This window comes from Salmo trutta, chromosome 24 (genome assembly GCF_901001165.1).
Source record: "Salmo trutta chromosome 24, fSalTru1.1, whole genome shotgun sequence".
NCBI lineage: Eukaryota > Metazoa > Chordata > Actinopteri > Salmoniformes > Salmonidae > Salmo > Salmo trutta.
Window position 1 is genome coordinate 18,210,480 of NC_042980.1, and position 24,051 is coordinate 18,234,530.

Here is a 24,051-nt window from a genome sequence, read left to right on the forward strand (position 1 = left end):
GAGAGAGAGAGAGAGAGAGAGAGAGAGAGAGAGAGAGAGAGAGAGAGAGAGGAGAAGAACAAGAGGAGAGGAGTAGGTGATGTCTGAAAGTCGGAGGATGACGGTGCATTTGGTCCATCAGTGTTTGAAGAGCACGTGGTTCCCACGGTGGGAAGGTCTACAGAGGTTAGACACTCTGACTAGACTGGGCAGACACTGGCTAGAATGATGAGCCAGGGTCGTGCTCTAAGAGACCCAGACCCAGAGATAGCAGTGGCCGCTCATTAGTTTTGACAGGCCCTGTTAGGATGGATGGAGCGACTACCGTAAACAGTGTTTGGTCCATGGGAGAAGACAACACTGTGATGACAAGCTGAACAGCCCCTTAACTACATTCATGTCAAGTCACTGACTGACCTTGAGCATCCTGAGAAAGATTCTGGACTTTCATTCAGGCACTAAACGTTATCATAAGTATAGCAATGTTGAAGACAGAGATGTTTAAAAAAAGAGGTAGAAAGAGTGTTTGAACACAAAGGTCCCAAAGCCCTCTAATTGACTGATTGAACCAAGGCCAAGATATCTTCCACTGTGAACTCTGAAGAAATCTTTCCTGAAAGAGGGCGTTCTCTTCTAATTATTTGATTACGAAAATGAAAACTTTAATTAGGATTTGATGTGATGTCATCGAAATAAACAAACAATAAAACAACATCTTAGTTAAACAGGGTGATATGCCAGGGGAGAAATAAAAGCGTTCAGTAACGAAGGGGGAAAACCCAACAAATGAATACTGCCCTGATTATGTGTGAACTAGTAGTTAATTAACAAACTGTTAATTGAAAACAAGGTTTATAATTATTAAAGTACCAGCATAAACATCATTTCACCCCAATATGAATAATGTACAATCAGTTGTTCCTATAAGCGATTCTTCTTCTCTAAGAGTTAATTTCATTATGCTAATAAGGATCTGGTCGTTATAGAACGTCCACTTTGATCCAGTCTAATTGTCATGATCATCAAAGACTTAGTCGCCACTTGCCGGGAATACATTTTATGTTTTTTCCCCCTCTTTCATTCTGAATGATATGCAAATTAGATGGGAGCTAGGTAATTAAAATTGTATGTGTCTCGGTATGTTTAACGGTACGGGGAAATGTTAGTCCAACTGGCTGTGTTCGTTTCAAAGTCTAGCAGCCAGGGAAACTAAGAGCAGAAATTAAAAAGGCAAAAAATACACTCAGATGAGTAGAAGATGAAAGTGCAGCAGATCCTTAGCCTCAACGTGCACTGTGAGAGCAGAGGGGTAAGATCTTATCTTTATTGTAATCTGTTTGAATTTGCCACATTAAACCTTTGTGAGTATCACACCAAAAAACTCCCCCATGCAGCCAAGATGTGTGTTTCCTATTTACCCCAAACATGAGAGACCAGAGCAGTCCAGAGGGAAAAGACAGATCTGAGAGAGGTTGTCCCAGTGTCTCAGAAATACAACAGGGGGCCTATTACATATTCGTACATAAAAAAACTGAGAATATTCACATTACATTGTAACAAACATCCTTCCCCCAAGTTTAATTATTCAAAAATGTATTAACTCTAGTAAGCAGTGTGCTGTGTCATACCTGTGAAACCCAAACCTTAACACTGACCCTTTACACTTATACTAACCCCTAACTCAAGCTCTACCCAAACCCTGTGTGCATGACTAGTAATGTGTAGTACTAACCCTGTGCTACTGTGTATTTTCTTTGTGGTCTGGGTTTAGGGCAACAGTATTGAGCTGGAATGGTCTTGGACAGCAGGCCTCAGTGTATAATAGTTTTTAAGCTACAGCTGAATAGTATCCTCTCAAGGGAAACTGTGCCCCAATTTCCTAATCTGTATTTGATGCAGCTTGTCTGTCTGATTCTCTTCCAGATCTCTTTCATTTTACCATTTGTTTAAATCACCTCAAACAGCTATTTAACTTTATCTGATGCAGTCTCATTAAAGAAAAATGTCAGGTCATTCCATGTGAACGAGAACAAAAGCGTGGGACACTATTTCTGTCGTCTTGTTCAAAATAAATTTATTCTACGCTTTCTCCTCCTCTAAGATCTGCTCTTTGACCTCCTTGTGTATCATCTTGTCTCCTGTATTAAATATTTATTCAAATATCACTCAGCAACATACTCACTGTGACTCAGCTCTGGCTCGCAACTCTAAGTGCTTCTACAAGCCAAGTTACTGTGGGTGAGTATGCCTGAGAACTATTTGTGATATTGAAGGCCAGCCTACTGTACAATCTGCTGTTAAATAAAGGTTAAATAAAATAAATGTAAAAAATGAAGCATAATATAGTATCATTTAATTTTCAGAAGAGTGATAGACACTCATACTGTACTGTTCAAATGAAGAATGAATTAAAAAATACAAAAATGGCACTCTCGCATAAGTTTCCCGTTTCCTGTACAACTTGCTGCATGCCTCTCAGGCGTCCCATGAGCCTCCTCTTTGTTTACCCAGGGCACTTGTTTTCATTGTGGGCACGCAGCATCACGCCACATAGGTGAACGCTGGCAGATTGTGCTTACCTTTTAAGTCCCGCATTAGATGGTGGCGAGAAAAAAAAGCCTCTTACACACCAAAATGAAAATCCTCTGTCTGTTTGAGTGCTTAGGAAGCCGGCCAAATATACTCAGGTATCAGAGCGTTGGCTCAATAACCCCTGCAGGCTATGATGAAACATCATCGCCACCTCTCATATCTCGCTCTCGCTCACTCTCTTCCTCCCTCTAGTAGCTCTAGCGGCGCTCCTGGTTTGGACAAACACTCCCTGGCATGCGTGGTAATTAATTAAAGAGATGAATTAGAGCAGGCCGTTTTTAATGCCGACAGGGAGCGTTGATACGGGCTCTGCGAATGGGGAGCTTTGGGCAGAAATGGATCATTCCGGGGGTTTATAAATGTAATGTAGAAGTGAGGATAGGGATAAAGCCTAATTCCCCTCAGCTCATCGGAGCTCTTTTTATCCTCCTGGTACTGTGCTGTTCTCGTATGTCTCCCATGTCTATGGCTATGCCAAACAACCAACCTTAATGAGGTGAGCTCACATACATACAGTAACTCTGTGCACACTCCACAATAGCTCAACCAACCCTTCACAAACACTACTCTAAGCAGGGCTTGTGTTTAAAAACATGACAATAGATAGATGATGTGTTAAGAGACCTATAAATTAAGGACCTTGGTTATTAAGCCCACCGACATTAGGCTTTACTACGTTAGGCAACGGTGATGCATTAAAAACAGTGAGAGCGCAGGTTAAGTGCTCTGTAATACGCCTGCCCTTCTCTCTACTGAACCCTCAGATAAGCTTGTAACAGATGTGCCGGGTGTTTACTATTGTTTTCTCTATTTGCAATATGATAGATACAAATGTTTCACTCTCTCTTAATAGGCTTTAATATTCCCTTTTGGATTTACCATTTACCCCCTGTCTTAAACCCACTCATTTGACCTCAGTTAGTGTGTGTGTGGTCTTATAGTTGTGAATCTCTATACATTATCCTGGCAAATGTAATGTGTAATGTGGGTTATGGTTAGGGAATGTGGAAACAAAAACATAATTACCTTCTAAACAGGCTTACAGTACCTTTTAAGGTTTTGAGTGGTAAAATATAGGCTTGGGCGATGTACCATATATACCGGGTATTTCGAAATACCCACAGTATGATTTTCAATACTGTCAAGACAATGTTTTGCTGGTTTTTCATAAATTTGAATATTTGTTATTTTTAAATAAATACTTCCAGTCAACTTGTGCACTAACTTAATAGATAAAGTAAATCACTTTCTTCATTTTGCCTGTTGCATTATTTTTTCATTGTGAAGCCATTCCCCAAAGTAGCTGATTGAGCCAGTCACATGGTGTTTGTATACAAAGAGCACACAGAGCAAATGGAAGCTTCGAGCAGGGCAAGATAGCTGATCAAGTTACACTTCACTACCATGGAGGAAAACCGGGTTGTGTCATCAATGACGTGAGGCCTATTGGTTAGCTTAGCAACAACCACAAATGGTAAAGAAGGCTTCAGAACATTCAAAAAAGGTGTTTTGCTTGATATTAACATGCTATATTTTGGGGTTAAAATCGTATTCATGTCATCTTAACAGGCTGTATAATAGATCCTTTACTACAGCACTGAAAATGTACAACTTTGACTTGAAGAATATCTCTTCTGTACTATAAACATTTATCTAGCTAGCTGCCCATTGCCAGCTGGTTGGATGGGCAGCTAGGAAGGTTGGAACGGCATAGCTAGCTAGCTAACATTACAGATCGACAAACAATGCAAAAAGTATAATGCAGGCTAAATAAAGCTAGCTTGAAACCTTAGATAGATGGATTATGAAACGAATACCTAATTGGAAAATAGTTAGCTAACTAGCTAGCTTTCGGTCTTTAGGTTGCTTGAAAGTTGTCACGTTCAAAATGATCAACAGCTTAGAAACTTGATCACTCACTTTTGGCTGTGCAGTCCATCCCAACCGTAAAACACATGTTTAGGTTATTCAAGCCTACTGTCGGTTACCCAGAAGTAAAATTTTTGTGCAAGTTGTCACTTCCCGTTTAACCTCTGGGGGGAATGATATTAACAATTGTGATTTCTGTTGTGAGAAGGAAGGAAGCAAAGTCTCCTCCCTCGCAAAAGGAAACTCTCATCCAAATCCCTCCCTTCCGCTAATTTCACCTGTGTTTATGATCAGTGTGGACACACACACAAAGCAGTAAACATGGAAGAAGTGACTGAGGATGTTTTCAACACAGCTATTTTGAAACTTAGCAGTGTCCATTCCATCCTATCATTTAATCCACTGCAACAGTTGTGCTTCAAAAATGTTGACTGACAAAGGGGACATTTTGAATGCTTGCCAACTGGCTGTGGCAAAAGTTTAGTATATCAAGCGATGTATGGAGAAAACTTATTCAAACAACCGTGTTCATCGGTTGATAGGACTGGCAGGGGACAAAGTGTACACTGTTGTCTACATTTCAGATGAACTCCTGTCTAGCCATTGCTATTGCAGCTAACTAACTAGCTGAGTTGAGTTCAACATAGCTAGCTAGCTAAGTGGACTGTAGCTATGTTTCTAGAAAAGAACAACTAGCTATATAATTGCTAGCAATATTTTAAAGACTAGTTACTGACTACTGAACACTTTTTGTCAAACAACTTTGTTTCCCTGCCTGTTTATTGATGCATTGGAGACTGAAAAAGTTAAATATAGCTAAATGCCTCTCCTGATTTTACTGCAAATAGGCTGTGTTGTTTTGATATAATTTGTGCACATTAGTTAGTTTCGTTAGTTAGCTAAATTACTGACTGACTAGGCTTATTCTTATTCATGTTTTTGTTGTTGTTGCATTTCAGGTGGAAAGGGAGTTGGATGACAGAAAGCAGCTGACAGACCAGGGCCCATAGCAGTGCTGATCTCAGAGTAGCAGTACTGATTTAGGATCAGTTTAGCCTTATAGATCACAATGAATATGATTACAATGACAAGGGGGAGCTAGTCCTAGATCGCTATTCCTACTCTGAAGCAGCTTTGTGAATACGGGCCTTGGAAGAAAGCTGTTGCCCAATTCCTTGCACAGCAGTCGTTTCACCACAGGACCCTAGAGGTATTACAGTCAATGCTTATGAACTGAGTATAAGTGAATTTCCATAAATCAATGACACTTACAAATAGGTTGAATTGTTCAGCAACATGTGCAGTAAATGCTAACACAGCTTTGCTGATGAAAGGTACATAATGCATTTATTGTCATCTCCCTATCAGGCCACTGCATGCTGTGACATGGGCCTGGATGAGGACAAATGTTCTTCAAGCTGCTTGATTGAATATTGGGGCCTTCAGTGCAACTGGAAGCAAGTGCCTTACCAGGGAGCAAAGCAACAGTCTCTCTCACAGCCATTCTGTCAACATGTATTGAATGTAACCACTCAAATTTATATGAACGACTACTGGCGAAAGCACTGACTTATATTTACTTTGTCTATTTGAACCATCCTTCAATCTTGAATGGGATACATATTTTAGTTCACACGCCTTTGTGATGTGTCTGATAAACATGAATAAAAATGTTTTCACCCTTGCACTGATTTTAGACCTTTTGAATCATAAGCTGTAAGTGCTGTCTCGACGTTGAAATTACCACAGAAATACAAAAAATGTCATAAAAAAGTGAAGACCAACATGCCAAACATGCTATGAAAAAGTTATTGTCTTGTAATCAACAAACTGAAAAAGTAAAATGACATGTTTATACAAAACTTTCTTGCATTTGGCCATCCCCAAAATGTGCCATTGAAAGGGTTAGTTAGATAGTTACATCCTTCCTCAGGGAACTGTCTGCGGATAGCTGAAAACAGGGTGGCAGGTATTTTGATGTGCTGCTCTAGAGTTCCATAACCCAGAAGACTCAACTGGGGATAGGGGGATGGACACATGTTCATTTTTATAAAAGTCTGGAAGACTTTTACAGGGAGGAGGGAGAGAGCATGAGTTTGAGTGAGTACATTCAATCCAATCCAACCAGTGGCCCTGGATAATATTCTATATGATCACACAGGCAGACCGCCATAGTGAAGGAGATTTACAGAGTGCATCAAGGATACTATTATGAGTGGAGATTAATTGCAGGTACTGTAGTTGGCTCTGGAGGTCTCTGGAGGTCCTTGGACCATTCTGTCTCCGTAGCACCTTCATTTTATTTAATTTTATTTAACCTTTATTTAACTAGGCAAGTCAGTTAAGAACAAATTCTCAATAGTGTTAACAAAGCGGGAAAACTCTAGAAAGTTGAGTTTAGTTCAATCTCGTGCTTCTCTGTGCAGGTTGATAATTGTTCTGTGTGCATGCAAACAGCTTAGCGAGAACATTGATCACGGGTGAGCTAACCAGTGATCAAAGTAATTGAGTGAAACACTTTAAAAAAATCTAAAGTAATCCGATGATGGGTAGTTTGCGTGCACCGCCATGTTTGTTTTTTCTCGTCAACCAAAGTAAAGCGGTTACAAGATGAGTTGGGTCTGTTTGCAGTATGCATGTTGAAGGGGGTGTATTGTCTACCATCATTCACTTTCGAAAGTTTACTCGACAGACGAGAGAACCATCCCTTCACTTCGTTTTGTTATAACATCTTTGGTCTGACAGACATTTACGTGATAACCAGAATGCATTGTATGATGTCAACAAACATGGCGCCACACATAGCTGACAATTAGCTTAGCATTAGCTCATCATAATCAGTACAAACCTCAAAAAAGTAGTTGACACGCATCATATGTGTCCATTACAATCTATGCAAGAATCGGAATGCATGATTTGTCACCAGCACTTGAAAATGTGAATAAAACAGTAAATACTCTAGATATGCTCCGTACATACACACGGTGTGCTACAGTAGAAACGACAACACAATATACAGAAACTAAAATTATAACATAGTGAGGCACTTACTTTGATAGTAACACACACGTCCAAAGTTATTATTATTAAGGAAAACAACAATGAAGGCAATGCGGGCACCAGCCAGAAAATGAGTATGAGGGAAATTTGTTTGTGCAAATTCTGAAGTTCTGTTCCGACTGGAGATGTGCAAATGTCTGCATACTTGATCTGGGGAAACACTGGGGAAGTGCTTCAGCTCTTGTCGAAGACAGAAGTTTGTCCGGCTCAGTAATGCCTCAAACGTAAATTGTCATAAACAGTGAAATGGGCTACTTCTATGTGAATTAACACACCACAATTCATATTTTTGTTAGAAAATAACACTTTTTAGAAAATAATTTGAAATTCACAAGTTGAAAAATAGCCTACAGATAATTAGCAGGCAGCGTGCCTTGGTTTGAGGGCAGTGTGGGTTAACTGTCCTGTTGCTTAACAATCACATTTTGAAACAGTGAGTGCGATCTGACAACACAAGCATAAAAAACTCATGCTGGGGCAACTGTTGGAGATATTTGGAATTCCACACATGAAAAGGTTAAGCACTGCCTTCACCTTATCCTGATTTTTCCAAATAATAAATTAAGAAAATCCAAAACCAGGAACTACTGCTGCTCATAATCTCACAATTCTACGTGAGCCTTGACAGATTCAAATCAAATCAAATTTGTTACACACGTCAAATATAACAAGTGTAGACCTTACAGTGAAATGCTTACTCACAAGCCCTTAACAGTTTACATTTTAGTCATTTAGCAGACGCTCTTATCCAGAGCGACTTACAGTATACATACAATTTGTACATTTCATGCATTTTTTTTATATATTTTTTTTGTACTGGCCCCCCAGGGGAATTGAACCCACAACCCTGGCATTGCACACACCATGCTGGCATTGCAAACACCATGCTCTACCAACTGAGCCACAGGGAAGACGAACAAAGCAGTTCAAGAAATAAACATAAGAAAATATTTACTAAATAAACTAAAGTAAAAAATAAAATAATATGTAAAACATTAAAATAACAATAACGAGGCTATAAAGAGGGGGTACCGGTACTGAGTCAATGTGCGGGGGTACAGGTTAGTTGAGGTAATTTGTAGTGACTGTATTGATAATAAACAGCGAGTAGCAGCAGTGTAAAAACAAGGGGGTGCGGGTCAATGTAAATAGTCCGGGTGGCTATTTTATTAATTGTTCAGCAGTCTTATGGCATGGGGGTGAAGCTGTTATGAAGCCTTTTGGAGGTAGACTTGGTGCTCGGGGACCGCTTGCCGTGTGATTTGCAGAGAGAACAGTTTATGACTTGGGTGACTGGAGTCTTTGACACATTTTTGGGCCTTCTTCTGACACAGCCTAGAATATAGGTCCTGGATGGCAGGAAGCTTGCCCCAGTGATGTACTGGACAATACGCACTACCCTCTGTAGCGCCTTATAAGCATCCGGATTACTGTCCCGCTCCTTGAAAGCGGCAGCTCTAGCCTTTAGCTAAATGCAGATGTTGCCTGTAATCCATGGCTTCTGGTTGGGATATGTACATACGGTCACTGTGGGGACGACGTCGTCAATGCACTTATTGATGATTCCGGTGACTGAGGTGGTATACTCCTCAATGTCATTGGATGAATCCAAGAACATATTCCAGCCTGTGCTAGCAAAACAGTCCTGTAGCGTAGCATCCGCGTTATCTAGCTCCAAGATGGCGTAGCAGTCGGATGTTTATTCGTCCCGTCCTGTCCTGTCCCATGTATATATCGTTTTCTTCGTATATATTTAGTATTTTTAATCTCAATTTCCATCTACGGACTGAACATACTCTCCTGCAACCCGCCTCACCCAATGTGGTATGGATCTGCTATTTTTTACACTTTAGAACCGGAACCCCGATCAGAAGCTAGCTGGCTAACTAGCTACTAGCGAGTAGTCAGTTAGCCACTGCTAGCGGTCTTCATTGATGCTAGCGGTCTTCATCGGTCAATTCCTGCCAGTCTGCACAGTGTGATATCAACTCAGAGCATATCGGACTGCTTTTTCCTTACCACATCTCCGGATTCCTACTGCAAGCTCTGAACCTTTACACCAGATCATCGCAGCTAGCTAGCTGCTATCCGAGTGGCTACTCCTGGCTAACATCTCTGTCCCGAAGCAAGCACCAGTTAGCCTGGAGCGAGCATCGAGCTAGGCCCATCTCCCGGCTAGCCGAAGAGGTCCTTCAGCCAATTCTTGGGCTACAATACCTATTTTGCCATTTGGCCTGGACCCTTTTACTGCTGACACGGAGCCCCGCCTATCCATCACAACTGGTCTACCGACGTAACTGTCTGAGGGGGTCTCAACAGGCTATTCTGTTACGATGTTGCCATCTACTAGCCCCGGCCAGCTAGCTTTTCTGAACGCTGTGTCCCCTGCTCGCCTAGCGTAGTAGTGATACCGAAAGGCACCCTGACTCACCTATTGCTGCTCTTTTGACCCTATGATCACTCGGCTACACAGCTGATGCCCCCTGGACTGTTTCAATAACACAGTACCTCATTTTGTTAACCTGTCGGCCCCAGCCTCGAACTCAGGTCCTGAATGTACCTACCTAAACTGCTCTGCCCATTCATTGCCATTTACCCGTTGTTGTCTTAGCTCTCCTGATCAACACCTGTGTTTGCTTTATGCCTCTCTCTAATGTCAATATGCCTTGTCTACTGCTGCCTTGGCTAGTTCTTACTGTTTTATTTCACAGTAGAGCCCTCAGTCCCGCTCAAAATGCCTTAGATAGCTCCTTTGACCCACCCCACACACATGCGGAGACCTCACCTGGCTTAACTGGTGCCTCCAGAGACTAAACCTCTCTCACCGTCACTCAATGCCTAGGTTTACCTCCACTGTACTCACATCATACCATACCATTGTCTGTACATTATGCCCTGAATCTATTCTACCACGCCCAGAAATCTACTCCTTTTCTTCTCTGTCCCCAACGCACTAGACGACCAGTTCTTATAGCCTTTAGCCATACCCTTTTCCTACTCCTCCTCTGTTCATCTGGTGATGTAGAGGTTAACCCAGGCCCTGTAGCCCGCCAGATCTACTCCGATTCCCCAGACGCTATCATTTGTTGACTTCTGTAACCGTAAAAGCCTTGGTTTCATGCATGTTAACATCAGAAGCCTCCCTAAGTTTATTTTATTCACTGCTTTAGCACACTCCGCCAACCCTATTGCCCTAGCCGTGTCTGAATCCTGGCTTAGGAAGGCCACCAAAAATTCTGAAATTTACATCCCCAACTACAACACTTTCCGCCAAAGATAGAACTGCCAAAGGGGGTGGAGTTGCAATCTACTGCAGAGACAACCTGCAGAGTTATCCAGGTCTGTGCCCAAACAGTTCGAGCTTCTGCTTTTAAAAATCCACCTTTCCAGAAAAAAGTCTCTCACTGTTGCCACTTGTTATAGACCCCCCTCAGCCCCCAGCTGTGCCCTGGACACCATATGTGAATTAATTTCCCCCATTTATCTTCAGAGTTTGTACTGTTATGTGACCTAAACAGGGATATGCTTAACACCCCGGCCGTCCAACAAATCTAAGCTATATGGCCTCAATCTCACACATTATCAAGGAACCTACCAGTTCCAACCCTAAATCCGTAAACACGGACACCCTCATAGATATCATCCTGACCAACCTGCCCTCTAAATACACCTCTGCTGTCTTCAACCAGGATCTCAGCGATCACTGCCTCATTGCCTGCATCCGTAATGGGTCCGCTGTCAAACGACCACTGTCAAATGCTCCCTAAAAAACTTAAGCGAGTAGGCCTTTCTAATCGACCTGGCCCGGGTATCCTGGAAGGATATTGACATCATTCCATCAGTAGAGGATGCCTGGTTATTCTTTAAAAGTTATTTCCTTACCATCTTAAATAAGCGACTTTTCAGGGAAGTTAATAACCAATATAGACAGGCAGTTAGGAAAGCAAAGGCTAGATTTTTCAAAAAGACATTTGCATCCTGTTAGCACAATCTCCAAAAAGTTCTTGGACACTGTAAAGTCCATGGAGAATAAGAGCACCTCCTCCCAGCTGCCCACAGCACTGAGGCCAGGAAACACTGTCATCACCGATAAATCTACGATAATCGAGAATTTCAATAAGCATTTTTCTACGGCTTGCTATGCTTTCCACCTGGCTACCCCTACCCCGGTCAACAGCTCTGCATCCCCCACAGCAACTTGGCCAAGCTTCCCCCATTTCTCCTTCACCCAAATCCAGATAGCTTATGTTCTGAAAGAGCTGCAAAATCTGGACCACTACAAATCAGCTGGGCTAGACAATCTGGACCCTCTCTTTCTAAAATGATCCGCCGCAATTGTTGCAACCCCTATAACTAGCCTGTTCAACCTCTCTTTCATATCGTCTGAGATCCCTAAAGATTGGAAAGCTGCCGTGGTCATCCCCCTCTTCAAAGGGGGAGACACTCTAGACCCAAACTGTTACAGAGCTATATCTATCCTACCCTGTCTTTCTAAAGTCTTCGAAAGTCAAGTTAACAAACAGATCACCAACCATTTCGAATCCCACCATACCTTCTCCACAATGCAATCTGGTTTCTGAGCTGGTCATGGGTGCACCTCAGCCATGCTCAAGGTCCTAAATGATATCATAACCGCCATTGACAAAAGACAATACAGTGCAGCCGTCTTCATCGACCTGGCCAAGGCTTTCGACTCTGTCAATCACCATATTCTCATCGGCAGGCTCAACAACCTTGGTTTCTCAAATGACTGCGTCGCCTGGTTCACCAACTACTTCTCAGATAGAGTTCAGTGTGTCAAATTGGAGGGCCTGTTGTCCAGACCTCTGGCAGTCTCTATGGGGGTGCCACAGGGTTCAATTCTCGGACCGACTCTTTTCTCTGTATACATCAATGATGTCACTCTTGCTGCTGGTGATTCTTTGTTCCACCACTATGCAGACAACACCATTCTGTATACTTCTGGCCCTTCTTTGGACACTGTGTTAATAAACCTCCAGACGAGCTTCAATGCCATACAACACTCCTTCATGGCCTCCAACTGCTCTTAAATGCAAGTAAAACTAAATGTATGCTCTTCAACAGATCGCTTTCCGCACCTGCCCGCCCGTCTAGCATCACTACTCTGGACGGTTCTGACTTAGAATATGTGGACAACTACAAATACCTAGGTGTCTGGTTAGACTGTAAACTCTCCTTCCAGACTCACATTAAGCATCTCCAATCCAAAATTAAATCTAGAATCGTCTTCCTATTTCGCAACAAAGCAGCCTTCACTCATGCTGCCAAACATACCCTTGTAAAACTGACTATCCTACCAATCCTTGACTTCGGCGATGTCATTTACAAAATAGCCTCCAACACTCTACTCAGCAAATTGGATGTAGTCTATCACAGTGCCATCCGTTTTGTCACCAATGCCCCATATACTACCCACCACTGCGACCTGTATGCTCTCGTTGGCTGGCCCTCGCTTCATATTCGTTGCCAAACCCACTGGCTCCAGGTCATCTATAAGTCTTTTCTCAGTAAAGCCCCGCCTTATCTCAGCTCACTGGTCACTATAGCAGCACCCACCCATAACACACGCTCCAGCAGGTATATTTCACTGGTCATCCCCAAAGCCAACTCTTTTTGTCGCCTTTCCTTCCAGTTCTCTGCTGCCAATAACTGGAACGAATTGCAAAAATCACTGAAGCTGGAGTCTTATATCTCCATCACTAACTTTAAGCATCAGCTGTCAGAGCGGCTTACCGATCATTGCACCTGTACACAGCTCATCTGTAAATAGCCCACCCAACTACCTCATCCCCATATTGTTATTTATTTTTATTCCTTTGCACCCCAGTATCTCTACTTGCACATTCATCTTCTGCACATCTATCACTCCAGTGTTTAATTGCTAAATTGTAATTATTTCGCCACTATGGCCTATTTATTGCCTTACCTCCCTAATCTTACTACATTTGCACACACTGTACATAGATTTTTCTATTGTGTTACTGACTGTACATTTGCTTATCCCATGTGTAACTCTGTGTTGTTTGTGTCGCACTGCTTTGCTTTATCTTGGCCTGGTCGAGAACTTGTTCTCTACTGGCCTACCTGGTTAATTAAAGTGAAATAAAAAAATTTAAATAAAAAAGTCTGACCACTTCCGTATCTAGTGAATCACTGGTACTTCGTGCTTTAGTTTTTGCTTTTAAGCAGGAATCAGGAGAATAGAATTATGGTCAGATTTGCCAAATGGAGGACGAGGGAGAGCTTTTTATGTGTCTTTGTGTATGGAGTAAGGGTGGTCTAGATTTATTTTTCCTTCTGGTTTCACATGTGACATGCTGGTAGAAATGAGGTAAAATGGATTTAAGTTTGCCTGCATTAAAGTGCCCAGCCACTAGGAGCGCCACTTCTGGATGGGTATTTTCTTGTTTGCTTATGACCTTATACAGCTTGTTGAGTGTGGTCCTAGTGCCAGCATCGTTTTGTGGTGGTAAATAGACGGCTACAAAAAATATAGATGAGAACTCTTTTGGTAGATAGTGTGGTCTACAGCTTATCATGAAGTACTCTACCTCAGGCGAGCAATACCTCAAGACTACCTTAATATTAGACATCGCGCACCAGCTGTTATTGACAAAATGATACCCACCCCCACCCCTCATCTTACCAGACGTAGCTGTTCTGTCCTGCCGATGCACGGAAAACCCAGCCAACTGTATAACAAGCTGGCTCAGTTCTTTGGCTTGCACAAAGTGGTGATGTCGTTTTCACGTCAATATTTTTTATTTATGCTGATGGAGAGTGACACTGCTTCTGCCTTGCCTCATGCTAGCTGATTTTTAGTTTAGCTATCTCAAATAAATTACAAAGATGCAAATTATTATTTTTTATGTTTGGAAAGAAATAATGTCTCTTGTCTCCTGAGTGGTGCAGTGGTCTAAGGCACTGCATCACAGTGTTGCGGCATCAGTCAATCCTGGGGTTCGGTCCCATAGGGTGGCACTCAATTGGCCCAGCATCATCCGGGTTAGGGGAGGGTTTGGGCTAGGGGGGCTTTACTTAGCTCATCACGCTCTAGCGACTCCTTGTGGTGGGCAGGGCACCTGCAATCTGACTCTGGTCGTCAGTTGAACTGTGTTTCCACTGTTACATTGGTGCAGCTGGCTTCCGGGTTAAGCGAGTGGGTGTTAAGAAGTGCGGCATGGTGGGTCATGTTTCGGAGGACGCATGACTTGACTTTCGCCTCTCCCGAGACAAGATCGTAATTGAAACACAATTGAATATCACAAAATTGGGGTGAAAAAGGGGGTAAAATTACATTTAATTTTTTTTGAAAATAGTGCCCCTTATGTGTATTGCCGGTAATACCGTATAGGAACAGTATGGATAGTTCTGGATACCACCCACCCCTAATACAGTAGCTTTAAATCTGCGTAAATGCATAAAGTGAGGAGGTTGCACCATAATAGCCCCAACAGTATCAACATGACACAAATACCATCACATTAGTTTAACCTTCTTGCTTAAAGGGACATTTCACTTCATATTCTTCATCTTAAGCACCACCCTAACATCAACATATGTGACAATGGCGCGTTCTATGTTTTGAGGAAAACATAGAGGCAGTAGGTGTTTCCAATCACATCATCAGTGTGCATCATGTGATTTTAACCAATTATGAGTAGGCATTGCCTACTAATTGCCTACCAATTGTCAACCAATTGGTTGATGATGTCATTCCTTTATTTTTTTTATTACAAAACATAGAAACGTGTCATTTTCACATATGTTGATGTTGGGATGGTGCAGGAGATTAGGAATATTTTGAAATGTCCCTTTAACTTGGACCATTTGCAGGAGATTTAGTAAACTCTCCTTTCCTGTCTCTGATAGCTTTCTCTGGCATACTTTGGAAGGAGGGCCCCTCCAGTCAAGTCCTGTGGTTTCTCATGCGATATGAAAGCATTACCTGTGTCACAACCCTTCTCAAGCCCATTCTCTCTCACACAATTTGATTAATGCACAATGATACAGTGTCTTAGATTAGAGAAAAAATATCTAATTTCAAAAAAAACATCTGTGAGTCTTTCGCCCAGAAAGTAACGGCGCCACTTAACTCTCAGTTGATGAGAAACGTTCTCGGTTAACATATTTATTGAATTTGTTAAGGGTATTAGCTATGTCCACATTACTTTTTCACAAAGTTATCCTCTAACGCACTGGCTTTTAAACATTCTTTGGATGAATTGTGTTCTTTAGAACAGATGTAGGCCTATGTTCCTCAAATTTGTTTGAGAATAAGGGAAGTCTATATCACCAAACATTACAGATTTGTTTTACAGGAAATAGCATATGGAACACTTCCTCCATCAACTTTCACTCACATTTGGGCAGAAACCTCATGCTTTTCACTGCAAAAACAACAGGGTCTCAGGTGTACGTCGGTATTTGGTAGGAAAAGAGGATGAAGTGGGATCCTTTCCTTTCCAACCCCTTCACACACACACTTGCAGATTTACCCACCCCTGTAGGACCCCCTACTGACAGACAACGTTGAGGGTTCAAGTGGCTAATGGTAGACAGGCCGCCACTTTGTACCAATTACATTCTGACTGTTTGACCCCCAGCGTTTCATACAAAGAGGACCGCCACTTCCAACTAATTCTTTGTCTCATATACATGTTCACAAAGTTTTCCTCTTTGAGCCAAAGAAAACTGATGAAGTCAATTCATAGTACATAATGGCTTAACTAAAGCTTGGCATTAAGAGTTAGCAATGTGTATGTTGTTTGTTTGTGATTATTATGCATTATTACCATTAGATTAAAACAAAATTAGTATGAACTTTACAGGAATCTACAGTACAGATGTAGGATCTTAATTTGATCTTAATTTTTTTATGAGAATTTTCCTGCACAGCAGGAAATGCAAACTTGTAGTGCATTCCAAGTATAAAAAGGCTTCTAAAGTTTGTAATTTCCACTTTAAAATGTCAAACTTTATTTGCCCTAATGTAAAATGTATCAACCCCTACAAAAAAAATAATATTAATTACAATCCAGAAAATACTACACATTTCCTGTTGCTGCAGAATATTTGTCCTGCTTTAGCAAACTGGCTCAAATGATGATCCTAAATCTGTACATATTTGTACAGTACTGTGTACCCTTCATAGCTGCTGCAATTACAACAAATGCTGTTGAGGGTATGAACAACAGTTACATGATGAATTTGACTGCTTGGATCTTCCCAACCATCCCCTCTCGCTAAAAGAGATAAACTGGTTGTGGTGGTTTTTTTTACCCCAGGCCACAACCCCTCTCCCACAGAACGTAGTGCTACATCCGGTGTTGGACAGGAATCTGACTAATGTTTATGTGGATTAATGTCCTGCATTTACAGACCCATTATCTGAAACAAAATGTCTCCCCCTCAACAGTTTTTCATTCTAAATTACGTTATCCCATGTCTGCTCCCACTCCGATGGCTTAACAGCACTTAAGGTGTCTGTAGTGTTGCTCCGCACTGTTCTGAGGGAAACAGACAAAGACCAGCGACATGACACAGCCTAATGGCTCACCCCTTTACTTTATCACTAGAACCAAGGGAAGGAACAAGCCGGTGTTTACATAACAACCAAGAGTTCGCTGAGCCTGATGAGTGTTTGGAGAGCTCTGATTGGCTCCCTTCCCCTGTCACTTTCTCGAATGACCAGTGAGTTATATTCAACTCGCACCCCTCCCGCCCTCACTATCATTAGTGATAATTACCTTGTAAAAAATGACACACACTCTGCCTCCCTTCTGGAATCATTCGACCAGTCTTTTTCTCCCTCCCTCCCTCCCTCCCTCCCTCCCTCCCTCCCTCCCTCCCTCCCTCCCTCCCTCTTTCTTTCTTTCTTTCTTTCTTTCTTTCTTTCTTTCTTTCTTTCTTTCTTTCTTTCTTTCTTTCTTTCTTTCTTTAGTTATTTAGTTATTTATTTATTTATTTCTTCCACTCGTAGTTTCCTGTTACCGGCTGCATGAACTCCTCAGAATGTCTCTCGCTTTATCTGGGCCCCTGAGAAAGCATATGCAAACTCTATCTGTCCCACACACACACACACACACACACACACACATACACACACACACACACACACACACACACACACACACACACACACACACACACACACACACTGCCCTCACTGTGCATTCTGCACATATGTTTATCCTCAATACAATAGGTCAAAGGTCGAAGATGACCAGATGTAAAAATCCCATAAATAGACTTTGTGAAAAGTAAATTCGATGTAATATCTCTTCCACCTCATCCTCTCCTCCCTGCACAAATAGGACATACTGTAGCCCTTCAACACTCTACCCCTGCCCCCTGCTGCCACAGTCAAGACATCTCAACCATTTCATTTTACATCTCTACAGTCTGGGGGGAGTATACATCAACATACCCACCCATAGATCAACAGTCAAACACAGCCATCTCTCATAGAGGGAGGCTGGAGATGGTCAGCTTAGCTGCGGTGGACATCTTGAGTCTGCCACTCTGATTTGACTGGACCAAATGACTGATTTAGACACAGCTTATCCCCAGCCCATTGGTCCCAGATGATCCTGTCAGCAGACCATAAATCTGGCTGTCAAAATGCGGCCTGACCCCTGTCATGTGGAGACACGTGGGGCTGACCCTGGGGATCCACACATACCACACAGCCACTTTACTTCACACTGTTACAGTAGTTAGACTGCTGGGTAAGCAGAGAGGAGGAGAAGAAGAGAGGAGGGGAGAGGAGAGTAGGGGAGAGTAGAGGAGAGAAGAGGAGCGGAGAGACTTCAGTATAACGGGTATAACACATCCTGGCCATCGCGCATGGAAGAAAATGCAATGCAGAGAGCTCTGCTACAGGGAGTCATTCAAAGAAACTGACATCTGAGAAAGGGATGCTGTCGTCGGAGATGTAAAATAAATGTAGGGAAGTTGGAAATATTATGATTGGACAGAGACAAATAAAATAACACTGACGAGAGGATGCTGAAACTGTCACGTAACAAGAGAGAAGAACCATTGATATGGCAATATGTCAAGTATGGGAGCAAAGATGCGTGTGTCCCAATGACATTGAGAGTCTCACCGGTTGAGGGAAGTCAATTATTTGTCTCTATCAGGAGTGTGCTACAAAACCTGGAAATGGAGAAATAGAAAACATGAATACTAACACACACCTTGGCTTGGATAACGTCATTACCTCATCTTCTCTAGCACAATAGAGTGCAGGAGGAGAGGACAAAAAGAACGGATGCTTCAGTGGACACTCACTTTCAAAACACAGTTACACCACTTTGTACATTCATGTTTACTTTTAGGCTCTTGCCAAGACACTATTGCTGGCCTCTCCTGGAATGAGCGATCCAATAAAGCTGCTCATCTATGAACTCCAAATTAACCCAAAACAGGAGGAAACAATATTACCAATATTGTCCATTCAATATTGTCTAGAATCCTTGTTTGGTGAGCTGCACCTGACTTAACAACAGGGCCGGACCAAGTTCTGCACTGTATGACGTAAAGGAGGCAACGATCATTGAGGGCTTAAGCAATGGCGACTTATTAATGCTTCTGTTTAATGTTGAGCTGCATTTCCGGCTTCATGCAACTCCCATTCTCATGGTCCCTCAAGTTTTCCAGTCAAACAACTGTTTCAGCAGTGCTCCATAAACGTTCTGTAATGGTGTTTCAACAGTTGTTGAATAAACCTCTGTGTTGCTGTTAACCTGACTCAGATGTGGAGCAGCAAGGTGGAGCAGTCTCCTGAATGATTCTAATCTTTTCCTCTCATTAAATGGTGCAGCCAACCAGAGAGATGTAGGCTGGATGCAAATGAGCAAGCGGTCGGTCGGTCGCTCACCGTAATGCTCTAATTACAGTAATTTGATCAAATCTGTTCCAGTTGTTAGACATACTTGTGTGTATCCTTGATCTCTCTTCTCTCCTGTTTGTTGAAATGGTGAAGACAACATGCTGGGAGACGAGGCACTCCCCTGTGGTTTTACAGCTATTTCCTGCGTCTCTACCTGTCAACTGAATTACATAAAATCACAACAATTTCATTGGCAGCTAAGAGGATGCGGTTAAAATCAACAAAATGTACAGAATATTGATGAAAATTTTAATTTGAAAGGCCTAAATGATTCAATCCATCAATCAGTGTTTTTCTGGACATATTCATAAACATTACTTGGTAACACTTAAAATTGCAACATTTAAGTTGCTCTTATACCTATGTAATAACACTGTAATGACTGAAATTACATTCTAAACTGTAATGCATACTTTTGCATGGAACAAGCAATACTGAATATGACAGATGATCTGATGGCTATATGGTTTATTTGTATAACTAGCCTCAGTGTTAACAGTATTTGATCAAATCTACTGGATCATCAACAAGATAAACACATAACCAGATCTTGTCAACATAGACAGAATTCTGATAAAGAGTTCATTCTTCTGTGTATCTAGTACTGTCAACAGAGAACAAGTATGTGATTTCACACTGAGCCGTGTCTGGGATGGGCCTTTGATGTTTATGACAGGCCTCAGGCTTCTGTCAGGAGAAGAGGATAGGACGGAGGGATGGCTGGATGGATGGTGAAAACTAAAAGCCAGGGAGGCTTTGAGACATTGCATAAGCACTTAGCTACATGAATATTTCTCAAATACCTGGCATTACAGTGTGTAATCTGCTTACCGGGGACATTACGGGATGTGCTCCCTCCGCTTTAGTGACAGGTGTTTCAGCATTAGCATCTACTAGTAAAGATTACCAAGAAAAGCGATGGATGGTGGTGATTTTGAATGGAAGAGAGCTGGATGGAGGGAGAGGAGGGAGAAGTGAAGTGATTTAATACAGGATGTAGAGATTCTGTAAGATACCAGGAAGGGGTAAAGACAATAAAGTACAGTACACATAGACTTACACACTCAATAAAATGACATTCTGCATGAGCTCTATGTTCACAGCTTGTGATGTCACGGATGTGCCCCTCTTAACACACCTTAAGAGTGTATTTGTCATAGAGCTACACAGGAAATCTTTGATTTCATTCAACAATGGTAGCATTTAATGTCCAATGGCACACACATACACACACAAAACACACAAACATTAGCCATGCTCAGGCCATTACGTACAATTTAGTGGGGTCATTCATAGGTTAGCAACCATGCTGTTTTTAGTTAGTAAATTGATTTCTATATAGCTGTGTCACTAATTAAGACACCAGATGCACACAAACTGAGATATCACTTTAGCTCACCGTTTCCTCTCCTATTTAAATGAGTGGTGGTACGTAGAGATTCCCCCATTATAGTGTTTATCTGTCAGCGTTACAGGCCCATACTCTAACCCACTCTGGCAAATCTTGTCAGCAAATTCCCATATATCTTGGAATTTGTCAGCTTACATTAAGCTGTCTACAGAACTTGAAGTATTCTCAAAAGTCCTTCCCTCACTACCTAGGTAGTCCTGAAAAGTTGTAGATTTAGAAAAATGGAGCTTCTACGGTATAGGAATGTAGTTGGCCATGTTGTTGTATCCCTGTCGATCATTCGTGTGCAGAATACTTGTAAAAGCCTGTGTAAAAAATATGTTCCAATAATTCAAAATATATTGTAAATAAAAGGCATTTGTACATTCAACATGTGACATAATGTCAAATACAAAATAAAAACCCTCGTGGTCTGGTATAGTTATTTGCTATAGTACATTTCCAGTCAGTGAGAGCAGAGAGCGCTTCACAATGATCTGTTATGGTGCTACATCTTTCCCATTTTAGCCCAGCCCTGCGGGCGCTCCAAGGCCCTGTCTGGTCTCTTAGGGCTGTGTGCCATCCCCTGGGGTGAGGTGGGGATCAGGGCCCCTCAGTGTCTCTCCATCCCAGAACAAGGAGAGCCCACCCAGACCAGACCCAGCAAACAGGGCGTCATTGATTAGCGCTATCTGAACGGGCGCACATCTGGGCGAAAGCTCAACAAGCAGCCCACTGTGCCTCCACAGATCCCCCTTCGTTTATGAAATCAAACGCACATTCATAACTGCCTGTGGTTCTCCTCTGTCCCCATTCCTCGGTCCTTTCACATCCAAATCGTCTCCTCGGGGGGAGAGGAGAGGATCAAATCATTATCTGTTCTATGCTTTTGAAAAACATGTTTGTTTGTCTCCTTGAGATGTGTGTTTTTTCTTCTCAGGAATATAAGAGTAAATCACAGCAAGGAGGCTGTTTAAGCAACAGGGAAGCCTTGGGGACTATCCAGCTTCCTGTGACGAGACTTGACACTTGTGCTGCTTTACCAATAAGGCAATGCTTTAGAACCCAGGGGTGTCCTCACAATCATTTGAATCATGATGTACACATTTCCTCAAATTATTGATTACATAAGTTGTTTTTTTATCCTTATTCACCTGTTTTAACATAACCCATGAGAATCAGTGTCATTGCATGCAATCTCCGATGTAGAATATCAACAACAAAAAGTGAAGACATTAAGACCTGACACCCTCTAGAACTTCTGTCTATCTTAAAGTGTTTCAAAGTTTTGCTTTGGCCTAGTTGTGAGGGCAAGGAGGTCACCCTTGGACGATGCTTGAGGCAAACGTTGAGAATAAAGCACGGAAGTTAACATGAGATGGTCATTTAATGCTTCACAGGAGAGGAGCTGCATGCTGCGCGTGGAAGATTCAGCAGCAACTAATGGCTTTGGACTTTTTACAGGCCATGCTTCCGGTGGGTCAGTGAAGGCAAATGCTCATATATGTCGATGGTCTTAAGGCGGGGCACCACAGGCTGAAATAAAAAGAAATGCATCTATTTCTCAATTTTGTGAGGTTTTTTTGTATTTTGGTCCCTCTAAAAGTAAACATTTTTTATTTTAAACTTGATACAAATGTATATTTTATTTTATTTTTCTTGTCGTACTACCGTCGCCCGAATGTCATGAATTTGAACTACATCCAAATGGACAGAAATCCATAATTGCGAAGCTACTATTTAATCATATATCCTTTAAAAGCCCATTGCATGGAGAATGTTACAAACTGGACTGTTTGTAATAGTAACTTATTTTGAAGAGATCATGATTGGGTCTAAAAAGGCCTTTGGCATTTGGTAAGCTAAATTCATTGTACTTCTCTTTAACTGTAATATCCGGAAAGTCAGACCGTTCCCACATGTCAACTTCTTTTTTTTTTCAGATTCAGAAACATCTGCATTCACCAAATTTTGTGTGGTTATCCTTAGATATATTATCCAGACTTGTATAGAGGGAATTGCTCATATGTTGTCAATTATTATTATTATATTTCAGAAAAGTTGTAATACAAAAAAGTATTATTTGTGTCTTCATTAAACTGGTAAAGTCCATTGTGATATGAATAAGGGGAAAAATACTCTATTAGGCGTGGTGCCTCGCCTTAATCCTAACCTGCTGGGATCTCAGTTTTAAACCATTTTGAGACTGAACTTCCTGTTGATTTTTTATAATATTGTATACAACCAGTGCCACGTATCATACAGTCATCTGCCTCATCTTCTTGGCTTATCCTCAAAGGCTGCTTTTATTGACTTCTATAAACCAATATAATAACTCAACAATTCTACAACAACTGTTACAACTCAGTGTTTTAATGAATCATTAATGGTAGTAGTAGTAGTAGTAGTAGTAGTAGTAGTAGTAGTAGTAGTAGTAGTAGTAGCAGTAGTAGTTGTAGTAGTAGTAGTAGTAGTAGTAGTAGTAGTAGTAGTAGCAGTAGTAGTTGTAGTAGTAGTAGTAGTAGTAGTAGTAGTAGTAGTAGTAGTAGTAGTATTACTAGTAGTAGTGGTGGTAGTTGTAGTGGTAGTGCCTTACACACAAACCTCACACACTGGAAAATCCCCAGAAGTGTTGTTGCCTTCATTTGTATCCTATCTTCCCTCATGGGTGAAACCAATAAAAGCCGCAGCACATCTCTGTGATTTATGGGTTACTTTTAGCGAGACGTACAACCTTAAACAGTGAGCCTCTTTAAGCCTTTTAGCCCTGAGGAACATCCTTACAGCGTCCGCATTGATATACGTTGTCAGTTGTCCCTGGTCTCGCAGTACGCAGCTGTGACCAGCGGCCACGAACAGTGGCCGTCTCTCTTTTCCCACAATGCCATGCCTGTGATGCCGAGGCGCCTCCCTGCTCTGACGGGTCGCCATGGTCCTCACTGACCTCCCAGATCGGGGTAACTTTTTGCTCTAAAGACAACAAGAGGTACGGGGGGATGGGGGGGTGTAAATGAAGATGTTTGTCCCTAGTCAGGTAGGGGTTGGCGCGCTACCCACCCACCCCTAAGCGAGGGACAGTGGGTGCTGGGTGTATTCAGGCACCTGCCGAGCGCAGATGGCATCAGACATGCCTGGGCATGCCCGCCTTCTCTGCTATGCCATCTGTCCAGGGTGAGTGCTCAGGCAGGTGTCTCTATGACAGCAGATGCAAAGGAATATGTAGAGGAAAGATGACACTTGTCTG

At 42.0% G+C, this 24,051-nt stretch overlaps 1 long non-coding RNA gene across 2 annotated transcripts in view; it reads left to right on the plus strand.

The window, feature by feature from the left end:
• The window catches only part of LOC115160845 (uncharacterized), a 69,979-nt gene extending 63,787 nt beyond the window's left edge, over positions 1-6,192 (plus strand). For both annotated transcript variants that reach the window (XR_003869128.1, XR_003869127.1), the window contains exons 4-5: positions 5,400-5,650; positions 5,809-6,192. This is a non-coding gene — a long non-coding RNA (uncharacterized LOC115160845). The remainder of the gene's footprint in view (positions 1-5,399; positions 5,651-5,808) is intronic.
• The last annotated feature ends 17,859 nt before the right edge of the window (positions 6,193-24,051 follow it).